Source organism: Elephantulus edwardii, unplaced genomic scaffold (assembly GCF_000299155.1).
Source record: "Elephantulus edwardii isolate Elephantulus edwardi_28Jun2011 unplaced genomic scaffold, EleEdw1.0 scaffold00010, whole genome shotgun sequence".
Lineage (NCBI taxonomy): Eukaryota > Metazoa > Chordata > Mammalia > Macroscelidea > Macroscelididae > Elephantulus > Elephantulus edwardii.
The window spans coordinates 31,214,030-31,226,670 of NW_006399760.1; positions in this window are offsets into that span (position 1 = coordinate 31,214,030).

Below are 12,641 nucleotides of genomic sequence, written 5' to 3' on the forward strand. Positions count from 1 at the left end.
TGTTAACTGTTAAGGAACACTTGGAAAAGAGCTGTTAAAATAATTGTTTAATTCCAACAATGCAATCAATATAACTATTTGTACATACAAAAATCTTTAAATTAGCCTATATTCCATTTGTACAATTTCTAAAATATCAACAAAAACAAAATAACATTTTTTAAGCCCTGAAGTCTTCAAACAATATCATGGAAAAAAAGCAGTAAAACCACAACCAATTACTTTTTAAGGGGGAAAAATTACATTTATTCTTTTGAAATCTACTTTCTAGTTCATTTCTCATTAATCTTGTTGTTTTTTACTCTCAAATCAGAACCCCTGTAGCTAACCCCCCAATGGGTTTTCAGAGGCAGTAAATCACACAGGAAGAACCTGCCCATCTTTCTCCCACGGAGCACCTAGTGGATTTAAACTACATACCTTCACATTGGCAGTGCAATTCTTTGCCATATATGTAGTTCCATTTAAGAATCCAATCTTTTATCAAAATTAGAAGTAAACAAATAACAGAGTTCTTTCCTTTCTCCTTAGTTAGTACCATGTATTTTCACAATTCTTTGTTAACCTAACCCTTGTCCAATGGACGTGGACAGAGCAACTAAGAAAAATTTGGAAAGGCTTCAGGGCTTTACAAGGTAACTTCTTACAAAGCAAGAAGCCTGTTAGATTTTGTGTAATACTTGGAACAACAAAACCCCCACATGAATTCTAGGTGATTTCCCATTCATCTTTGAATAAAATTCAAACTTCTTTTCCTGTCCTGCAAGGTCTGTGTATTCTAGTAGATCCTGTGACTCTATACCATACCACTGTGGTCACACTGGTCTGCCTTCTCCAAAGGAAACAGTTTCTCCTCAGGGCTTTTGCCTCACTGTTCTTTGTGCCCAAAACACTGTCCTTCATGTCCACCATCTTCACTTGTCTTGGTTTTCTCACTGTCCTTTCAAATTTCAGTTGAATTATGCCATACTATAGAAGACTTTCTGATTGCTTGCTTTAGTTTAATAGCCATTCTTGCCCTCTGTTTCATTGTTTGAATTCATTTTTTGTACTACTTAACATAGTTCTTATTACTCTGCTTATTTATTTACTCACTTATTTTTCTGGCACTCTCCAGGAGAACACAGAATCCATTTGAGTCCTTAACACCCTCTTCTTGACAATATTCAGTAAACCTAAATAAGTGAGCTGCATGCTAATCAAAGTGGGGTGGGGAAGAAAAGATTTAGCGCTAATAATAGAATATTGGAATTTATATGGGGGGAGTACATTCTTCTAAAGTAGGAAATGTGACAGCAGTAATAAGAGGATATTAGTGTATGTGATTTTGATAGCATTACATAAATTAAAGGATTTGGGACAATGTCTGCCATCTTCCTAACCACGTCTCTAATTATGATATTGCAAAGGTGGCAAATACTCAACTAAAGCCAGCACATAATATTTTGTGTAGTAAGGATGCGATGAGTAAGGGAGGAAAGAAAAAATATTACAGAAAGAAGCTGGAAGCAAGAGCAGCTACACTACAAACTGAATCACAGAGTTTCCTTCTGTTTGAAAATAAGAAAATTAATATCTTGAACTTTTGTTTTCTAAGTGGTGCATATAGATAGTTAATACTTTTTGGAGTTTTTGTTGTTACATACTGCCATCTTGGAATCAAGTCATAGCTGACTGGACCAGAGGGTTTTTATAGGCAAAAAATTCACACAGGAGGAGATTGTTTTATCTTTCTTCCACAGAGCAGCTAGTGGATTCGAACCACTTGCTTTTGGCTTGACAGCTCAACCCCTTAGCACTAAGTTGCCAGAGCTCCCTGTTAGAGTTATTAAGAAAATGAAATCAAACCATACAGGCAAAAATTTTCTCATCCAGAGTAAGTGTGGAATAAATGGCAGCTATTCTTGCAGCTATATTGATATCACTGTCACTCACTTTTCTCTTTACAAACTATAATGTGTTATAAGATGTTCAGAGCAGAGAACCAGGGTTCTTATCTATTGTTTTCAGAGACTAAAACAATACCCAAACATATATAAAGTTCTCAGTGTATTTGTTCATAACTCGAGGGGGAGAGCAATCAAATTTATAATAAATTTTCACGTGATTTTGGAATAATTCCAAAGTTTCACTTTTTGTCACATCTTTGGGGCATTTTACACTGAATGTATTGAATCATAAAAAGACTGATGTGCATTTTTTCCTCTCTTCTTTCCTGATTTATGTATTGTGTTAGCTCTCTATTAATCATTGTTAGGTCAAATAGCATTATAATGCTACCTATAAAACATGTAATAAGTATAAAGTGTCTCTCCAATTTTTGTTGACTTAACTCCATGACTTCTTCAAATTAATTGATTATAGATTAGAGTAACGTGCATCTTGGTGTGGGAATCAAAGGAACGTTGGAACATACAATGGAAGAGCAACAGATGTCCTAGTGATTTGTGGCTTACATTACTGAGCATGTTCATCTTTTCAGACTCACCCCATCTACAAAAGTCTGAGAGAGTCTTGGTTCATGATCAATGAAGGAAAATGCCATATCAAGGAACTGTTCATTCTTTCCTCCTAAACTCAGTATGCCAGAGTCTAACATCTAGCACAACAGTTTAAAAATATGACATCATATAACATGTGACCAAGCTGGAATTTTTTTCAAGGACAGTAGGGAGTTATAGAGAAAAAATTTCCCTAATCAAAGGTTAAAAAATGTCATAAGGCATTGAAATGAATCATTTTTTGTTTCATTTTGACCTTAGGTGTACAGTTAATTAATTTGGGCTAACGTAAAAAAAGGGAGGGCTGATGGCCTAGTGGTAAGGAGCTGCACTGTCATACCAAAGTCACATACATGATTTGAATCTACCAACTTCTTGTTGGAGAAAGATGGACAATCTCCTCCTATGCAATGCAATGCCTCTGTAGTACGTAACAACAATATGTTGTTGTTGTTGTTGTTGTTGTTGTTGTTGTTGTTATGTGCCATCGAGTTGCCTGCAACTGACAGCAACCTTTTGTACAATATAGCTCAAAACCCTGTACTCTCCTGAGCAAGTCTCCCTGACTCCAATACACCTATCCCCACTACCTCAGTTACTGTGTCAATCCATCTCATCCAGGATCTTCCTTTCTTGTGTTGCCCCTCCAGTCTTCCAAGGACTGGTCTCTCCTCATCACGTGTCCAAAATATGTGAGACTGAGCTTCAAAACCCTAGCTTCCAAGGAGAAACTTGGTTTCGTCTTCTCCAAGATAAACTTATTTGTTTTCTTGGCAGTTCATGGTATGTTCAAGAGTCTTCTCCAGCACCACAACTCAAAGGCATCGATTCTTTTTCTGTCATCCTTAGTCATTGTCCAGCTCTCTGATACATAGTATGTAATCTGGAAGACCATGGCCTGGATCAGGTGTTCCTTAGTCCCCATACTGACATTATTGTCCTTTAGCATTATGGAGAGGTTCCTGACAGCAGACTTCCCCAGTACTATTCATCTTATTTCCTGACTTCTGGTGTCAAGAGTGTTGATTGTGGAGCCAAGTAAGCTGAAATTGTTAACAATCTCAGTCTCTTCTCCATCTATCATGGTGCTGTCAATTGACCCAGTGGTGAAAATCTTTGTCTTCTTGATGCTGAGCTTCAATCCTTCTTGAAGACTACAGTCCTTGACCTTCTTCAGCAAATGTCTCAAGTCCTCCTCAATTTCTGCAAGCAAAGTTGTCTCATCGGGATAATGCAGATTGTTGATGAGCCTTCCTCCAGTCACGATGCCACATTTCTTCTCAAAAAGTTCAGGCTCCTGAATAATCGGTTTCACAGACATATAGAAAAGATATGGAGACAGGATACAGCTCTGATGAACTACTTTCTTGATTTTTAACCATGCAGTGTTTAATTGCTCTGTTCTGAGGACTGCTTCCTGGTTCAAATATAGGTTTCACATGAGCACAATCAAGTGTTCTGGTGTTGCCTTTCCTCTCAATGTTAGTCACAATTTATTGTGATCCACACAGTCAAATGTTTTTGCATAGTCAATGAAGCAAAAATAGACATTCCATTAGAACTCTGCCTTCAGTGTAGATTCATCTGACATTGGTGATAATGTCTATGTAACAACAATATATGAAAACATCAAGTGAAAAAATAATTATATTAGTGAATGTGATCTAGCAATCTACAAACTAAGAAGATGATTATATAATAGCAAGTTCAAGTCATTGCTGTTGAGTTGGACCAATTTCTTTTCAGAGGATGTAAATCACACAGGAGGAGATGACTCATCTTTTTCTCTTGGAGCAGTTGGTGGATTTGAACCACCTTTGAGTTAGCAGGCCAGCTCCCTACAAACTATACCACCAGAGCTCCCTACTGGAATAGCAGTTACTAAGAATCTAAGCTTACATTTGGTAACCAGCGAGGATCTCAGAAGACAATTATCTAAATACTAAGGAAGATCTGAATGTCAATAATGAGAGACTTACAAAAAGTAGAGAGGTCAAACCCTCAAAATAGTTGAAATAAATATTATTTCCTCACTCAAGGAGGAGAATTCAAAGCTTATAGCAAAATATCTGTAACTTTCCACACTTCAACTATCCACAATCAAATGGATGAAGGAATTAAGCAGGTCTTATTCAAATAGAGCATCTCTAGGAAGAGTTGTCACCTTCATGAGGGTTCCCAAGGGGAGCACCTGTCTGCTTACCACCTGGAACTGCTAGAATTTGTCATGACATCCGTGGGAAATTTGCCATTGACAACAGTAATTGACTCGGCAAAGAAGGGCAAGCAGAAAGCAATTTATGGAATGTGCCTCACCTTCTCTGGGTTTGTTTTCAGTATCTGGGGGTTGGGGTGCTTGTGTGGTGCCTCACCTTCTCTAGGTTTGTTTTCAGTGTGTGTGTGTGTGTGTGTGTGTGTGTGTGTGTGGTGTAGAAGAAATTATAGAAACACAACAAGGTCACTGAAAAAGCCAGAATCTTCTGTCTTGTTCCTGTACACTCTGTATATTACAATTAAAAAGAAGCATGATAGAAAACCTTAACTGTTTTAGCACCTAAGTATAATACAGATACATATTGAATATAAATCACTTCTATGTGTCCAGAACCTAGCATAGACCCTGATGTACCATATAAACCAAAGAAAACTCAGACTCGATGAAATGGAGTCAGTTCAGACTTACAGATACTGTAGAAGAGAGTAGAACCCCCCTCCAAAGGGTTTCCAAGGCTCTAAAACTTTACAGTAGCAGAATAGACATCAATAAATATTTCTTCCATTTTCTTAAATGTTTAGCTAAATAATTTTGTTAAAATAGCATTAAAGAAACATAGTTCTTATTGTTGTTGGATTCCATCCAGTTGAATTCTACATATAGTCATCCTATGTGACTGAGTAAATATGCTTCTTGTGTTTTTCTTGGCTGCACTCTTCATTCTTGGTATCAGCAGATCATAGAGACTTTTACTCAAAGAGCTACTGAGTGAGTTTGAACTGCCAACTGTTCATTTAATAGTCAAACATTTAACTGTCGTCCTGCTTCAAAAATCAACCACGGAGTCAATACAGACTCACAGACTCATAATAAGGTTAATGGGAAGAGATTCCCCATCTTTTTCCCACAGAGTGGCTAGAATACTCAAATCATCAATCTTTGTGTTAACAAGACAACGTGTTACACATGACTCCTGAGAGAGTAAATCTTTGCAGAAAACGACTCTTATTTCTGTCAGGAAGCAGCTGGTGGATTCACACTACCTATCTTTTGGTTAGTAATCTAATACATTACACAATGCACCGCAATAGGGCTCCTATGGTCCTTTAAAGAGACAAGATATAAGATATAAAGCACAAGGAAAGAAATCAAGAGCACAAAGAACTGATTATATTTGATTCCTTAATAGCTCCTTCCCTTTCTCTCTCACTTTCTCTGCCTCTCCCTGGATATATGTATCTATATCTATAGATATAGATATGTATGATAGGGGGAGAGAGCGCCGAATGCATGTTCTTGAAATCATAAGAACTTAGCTGAGTTTATAGACTGACTAATAGGGAACCTCAAGGTCATCTAATACTCCTATTTTGCGCATGAATAAAAACAGAAGCTCTCAGAATATATTATATTTACAAAAATAGAGGAATTCAATGGCAGAATACTTTGTCTCCTTAAAATCAATTATATTAATTATATTTATTGAGTTTGTAACTTTCATGATAGGTGATGAAGAGATTGAAATTGTTAAGAGCTTCAGTTTGCTTGGCTCTATGATCAACAGTCTTGATACCAGCAGCCAGGAAATTAAAAGTCAGTTGTCAGAGACCTCTCCAAAGTACTGAAGAGCAATGAGGTCAGTCTGGAGACTAAGGTGCACCTGATATAGGCCATGGTCTTTGGAATTACTTGCAATGCATCAGAAAGCTGGACAATGACTAGGGATGATAGAAGGAAAATTGATACCTTTGAGCAGTGATGCTAGAGAAGAGTATTGACTATTCTATGGACTGCTAGAAGAACAAACAATTTCATCCTAGAGAGGATGAAATCAAGCTGCTCCTTGGAGGCAAGGATTCTGAAGCTTCATCTGACATAGTTTTGACATGTGCAAGGCGGGATCAGTCCTTGGAAAGGGACATCATGCTTAGGAGGGTGGAGGGACAGTACAGGAGAGGAAGACCCTCTATGAGATGGATTGATTCAGTGACTGGGGTTATGGGGATAGGTGTATCAGAAACAGTGAGATTGGTGCAAGATAGAGCAGGATTTAAGGCTGTTGTACATAGGGTCACTATGAGTCACATAACAACATAACTTTAATGACCTCTGGTGGCTTAATGATAAGGAGTTGCTCTGCTAACCTGAAGACACTCAGTCCAAGCCCACTAGCTGCACTACAAGAGGAAGATGGGCAATCTCCTCCCATGCAATTTTCTGCCTCTGAAACCCACTGGAGGGTCAGCTATATGTCAGTTCTACATAAACACCAAGCAGCAACTACAACATGTCTTGTCTGGTATTGACTGCTGCTCCCATGTGTGTTAATTGTTGATACAAGTAAAATGAAATTATTGGCAAATTCAATGTTTTCTCCATCTATCATGATGTTGCCTATGGTCCATTTGTGAGGATTTCTGTCTTCTTTATGTTTAGATGTTAATTTATAATCAATCAAGGATATAGTCTTTTATCTTCTTCAATAAATGGGTCACGTTCCTTTACTTTCTGCAAGCAAGATTGTCTCATTTGCATAATGAGTCTTCCTCTAATTCTGGTGAGACTTTCTTTATATAGTTTATCTTCTTGAATTATTTGTTCAGTGTACAGATTGAATAGGTAGTATCACCTTTGTTATAATAATAAATTATGGATATCATAAAGTTCAAAGGGAATCCCAAAACATATAGTTGTGCTCATGGGGAAACTGTCCATAGGCCAAGAAGAAGTCATTCCAACAAAACAAGATGATACTGCTTGATTTCAGATTAGGTAAGTAAGGTATGTGTCAGGGCTTCATCCTTTCTTCATGAAACACCAGAATGTTTTAACATTTCCCTAGAAAATGTTATAATTTAATACATAAACAACACTTAACCATGTCTTGTATTTCTAAAAGCCATTTTGATCTAATTCCACTATATTCTGTGTTCCAAATGCTATCACCTTAGCCGCAGAATAATCTTCAAAACCATTAATATAGCATGATATACCTTCCTTGATCTGTGCCCACCATCTTTCCCCATCTATAACCCCTTGAGGAAACCCTAGTGCCTAGCTCATAGAAAGTTAGGTCTTGAATCCACCAACAGCTCCTTCAGAGAAAGATAGGCAATATTATACTGAATAACATACAGTCTCAAAAACCCAATGGAGGGTCAGCTATGAGTTCAACTTTAAGGCAATGAGTTTATAGCCCACTGTGTGCCCTTCCTATGTGGTATTGCTTAAGAAAGGAAGAAGGCATACTGGTTCAGTAGGGCCTCTACAGCTGATGGGCTAGTTATCAAATTGTTCTGGCTTTAAAGTAGTCAGCTATAAAATCAGATGGGTAATAACACTTAAAAAATACCCCAAAACATGGTGATTGCTACTGTTGTTTGTTGTTAAGCACAATTGAGTCATAGGAGACTCATAGTGACCCTATGAAAAAAAGACTAACTTTCATCCTTTCTCCAGCTTTATAGGTTTTCCAGAGGCAAGCTATTTTGGAAGGGGATGACACTCCTGCTTCCAAACTTGTTTTAACTGGGGAGCTCCACCAAACACTGTCCACCATGGGTAACCATTATCACATTTGACACATCGGTGTCACAGTGTTCAGCTTCACAGCAACCACAAGTTACCTCTGTACAGCAAGTGGACAGACCAGAGCTATACGACCTAGAAGAATGTTTGACCAAAAACAATTAAAAGCAGGTATGCTATTATTGTTATTCAGAGTGCAACTACCTATTTTGTTTCCTGAACATAAATGGTTCTTTCCACCTTGTTATCTCCATTTACATCACATTGATCCCCTAAGATTACCTTCTCTGTGTCTAGTGTCTACTTCTAGAAACCCTACTTTTTCTCCAAAGCCCAATTAAATGCTACATCTTGCATGAAGCCTTCCATGATAGCCCCAAGCAGATGTAAGCATTTCTTCTGCAAAGTATCCAAAACCTGCCTTAGGGGGTCTCACGATTAATCGCACTTTGCCTTGTTTTTAAGTTATGAATATCCGACTTTCCTTCTCTAATAAGTTGTGATCTCCACCTCACCCACTGCCAACCCCAGAGCAGAGTTCATGTACCATTCATCTTCATATCCCTCTAGCACTTTAAAGAGTGACTTCTCATAAGAGCTTCTCAGAAAGCATTTGATGAATGCATGCATAATATGCTTAAAGCGTTGGCATTTGATTTATTTTCTGTCATTCTTTCCTTTTGGCGATGTAGTTGTTTGATGAATAGCATCTTCTGTGTTTTTAATATTTAAATGTAATTTATGTTTACTGAGCTGTTTGACTTAATTGCAGTGAGTATGAAATACTTCAGTAGTTTGAAAGGAAAGTCCAATTCAGTAATAATATGCAATTTGTACTTTATTTCTTTGATGATAAAATGCCATTCAATTGCAACATGCATCACTGATTTACTGTTAAAAAAATCCATGTGAAATCTACCCATAAACAGTACGAAGTATCTCAGTTTCAGAAATGTCTAGTGTGGAGTGAGCATGTGCATTAGAACAGAAGATGGGCAGTTTGAGCCATTGCCTCCCAAAGCAGTCTCCTCCATGCCTTAGGACACACATGTCTCAAATGAACAAATGATACTTCTCCCTTGACAAATCCTAGAGGGCAGAATATAGTCTCCCATCTCAGTTGTTCCAAACTCTCTTCCTATTCAAGTGGACCTTACCTTCCAAACTCTCTTCCTATTTAAGTGGACCTAATCTTGGTTTGTTCAGGTCTGCTCTGCAATATCTAACATGTATCTCCTTTTCTCTAGAAATATCACTATCTTCCTGGTTCAGATTCAAATATTCAGTCCATTTTTACATGATAACCTGAAGATGACTTACCTGCCTATAGTTTCCTCAACTTAATTGTCCCGTTTAATTTAATAGCCAACATCAACAAAATGAAACTGGCACTTAGCTTTGCATTAGAAAAATCTTCTACTACCTGATTCATCTACCGGATTCAACTGAATTTCCAGTTTTCAATCTCTAATTAAGAGCTCTGCTGACACAGGCCATAGGGAGTTGCCCTCCTAAGCCAAAGGCTACACCCTCTGGCAGTCTGAATCCACCAGCTAGTCCACAGAAGAAAAATTCATAATCTCCTCCCTGTGATTTACAGAATTGGAAATCCAGTGGTAGGTCAGTTATGAGTTGACTCTGACTGAAATGCAATGAGTTTTGTAAGAGCTCTACTGAATATTCCTTGGGCAGCCAAAAAAAAAACCCTCTTGGAGAAAACACAGCCACAGAGCTCCTTAGAAGGGGGCATCGTGAGGCTTTGTCACACACACTTGGGCATGTTGTTAGAAGGGGCTATTCCTTGGCAGGGGACAGCATACTTTGAAATGGGGAAAGTCAGTGAAAGATAGGAAGAAGACTCTGAGGTGGATTGACACAGTGACTGCAGCAATGAACTTATCAGATGATAAGGATGGCACAGGGAAGGGTTCAGACATGTTATATTCACGGGGTTACTATCAGTCATGCTCAACTCAATAGCATATAACAACAACGACAAGGTGTAACCCTTTCTGACAATATGCTATTATGGTCTTACACCATAATAGTGCCTCTGTTCAAATGTTCCCAGGTGACAGAATTTGGTAGGTCTTATTACTGAAAGTGAATTCCTAGTTTTGTTGTTGTGTTGTATACCCTAGGGTCAGAACTAACCCATAGTGGACCCTCCAGCGTGTTTCAGAGGCAATTAATCACTTGGGAGGAAATTGTCCATCTTTCTCCTGAGGAGTTCGTGGCCTTGAACTGTATGCCTTTGGACTGCAGTGCAGCTTCTTGTCAGTATATACTGTTCTATCTCAGTCACACAGCCTTGGTACATCACCACATGTCAGAGTTGGTTTTTGTCTTGTTTTTTGGTTGTGCAGAGTCCTATTAGGCTAGGAACCTCTTTTACATATATTAAATTAAAAAGTCAAGCCTACTGCTATCAAGCAAATTCCAACCAATGTTGGCCCTCCACCATGTTTCCAAGGCTATAAATCTTTACAGATGGAGAATGGATATCTTTCTGCTGCAGAACAGCTGGTGAATTCAAACCAGACCTTTTGGTTAACTATTCAACATATAATGCACTATGTCACCATGACTTCTTTTACATATATCTTTTAAAAACTCATGCTGTACTTTCTAGTCAAGTCTGACTCACAGTAACCATACATTGAGTTTCTGAAACTGTAAAGCTTCATAGAAGGAGCCTGCCCATTTTTCTCCCATGGATTGACTGGTAGATTCAAACTGCCACCCATATCATTAGCAACCCTACATGTTATTACACCATTACAAATTCTGGCCTATTTTGTTGTTGTGGTTAAGTGCAGTCAAGTCATAGATGACTCATAGCAACCCTATGAATGAAAGACTTGAACACTTGTATATCTTTCATCCTTTCTCCAAGTTCATAGGGTTTCCAGAGCCAAGCTATTTCGGAAGTGGATGCCACTCATGCTTCTAAGTTTGTTTTCTTGAGGAAGCTCCACCAAACACTGTCTACAATGGGTAACCAGTATCATTTTTGACACATCAGTGGTACAGTGTTCAGCATCACAGCAACCACGAGTTATCTTTGTACAGCACAAGGCAGACCAGTGCTATACAGCGTAGAAGAATGTTTGACCAAAACCAATTAAAACCAGGCCTGAAGGCTGTAGATTAAAATCACCCACCTTTGGCTTGGTAGTATAACTTTCCGCCCACTGAGTCAAGTGATCTCTCTCATGTTGTTGTTAAGTGCCATTCCTTTTTTAATGTCCCTCAAAAATGTAATCAATGCCTTGAACTAAGAGACGGTGCATTAATATAATTAAATGAGTAAGATTTTGGAACCAATAATTTGGTTGGTTGAATATGATATAAAGATTTCTGAAGTGACATAGAGGGACTTTGAGCATACAGAAATGACTGAAATAAAGACCCTTTCACATGTTGACTCAGTGGAGTGCTGATACTATTAGTAGAGGAGTGCTGGACATTTCTGGAGGCATAGCAGGAGATAAGATATATATTGTCACTAGCCAACTTCATCTGTATAGATCAAGTAAAATCACATTCAAAAGAGAAATGCCACAATATCTAACATTTGTGGGTTAAAAAAGAGAAAGGAAAATTAGAATATACAACTTATATGTCTACTTTTTAGGTTAATTATATTAAAAGAAGAGATGGCATCCCTTCCCCCCTACTTTACCAGTAAAAGAGAAAGAAGCATTTATATGTTTCCAGCTGGTGGGACAACCCCAGCCAATAAACCCAGTAACACAGAGCATTTCAGTCCCAGCCTTCTCCATAACACTGGAGAAGAATAAAAATGAAGTATATGGAAGCGACGCATCTGGAGAGAGACAGTAATTAGGGCCCAGGACTGATTAAAATTCTCACCAGGACCTCAAAGAAGTGCACTGTTCATGGCTAAGCAACAAAAAGGAAAGCGTAACAACTGTTTACCAGAACCCAAGCGGAGTGAGGAACAAAGACAGAGGAATATATCACTGGCTTTTAGCCACAAGCGAAGAAACTGAAGGAAGGAAAACCAGATTGTATCGATCTGTCGCTCACATCTATCATATTGATATTCAACTCCATAATCAGTGTGCAGGACAATAATTCCACTCGCTGGGAAGCAGATTGTTACTATTTCCCAGTCTTGCTCATGCTGCTGTATTTCATCTCCCTAAATATCTTAAGGGCAGAGTAAGGTTGTGCCATATATTTGCTTCATTCATAACCCCTGATGAAAAATTCTCAACACAGTACACAGGACTGCATAACCAAACAGGAACTCATTCCCTCCCTTGTCAGTATAGAAAATAGGCATGAGCTTTGATACCCAGCACCACAGTTACAAAGACGTGTTTGTTCTGAATTTGGGGATTTTTGCCAGACTTTTGAGTCTCATCTTC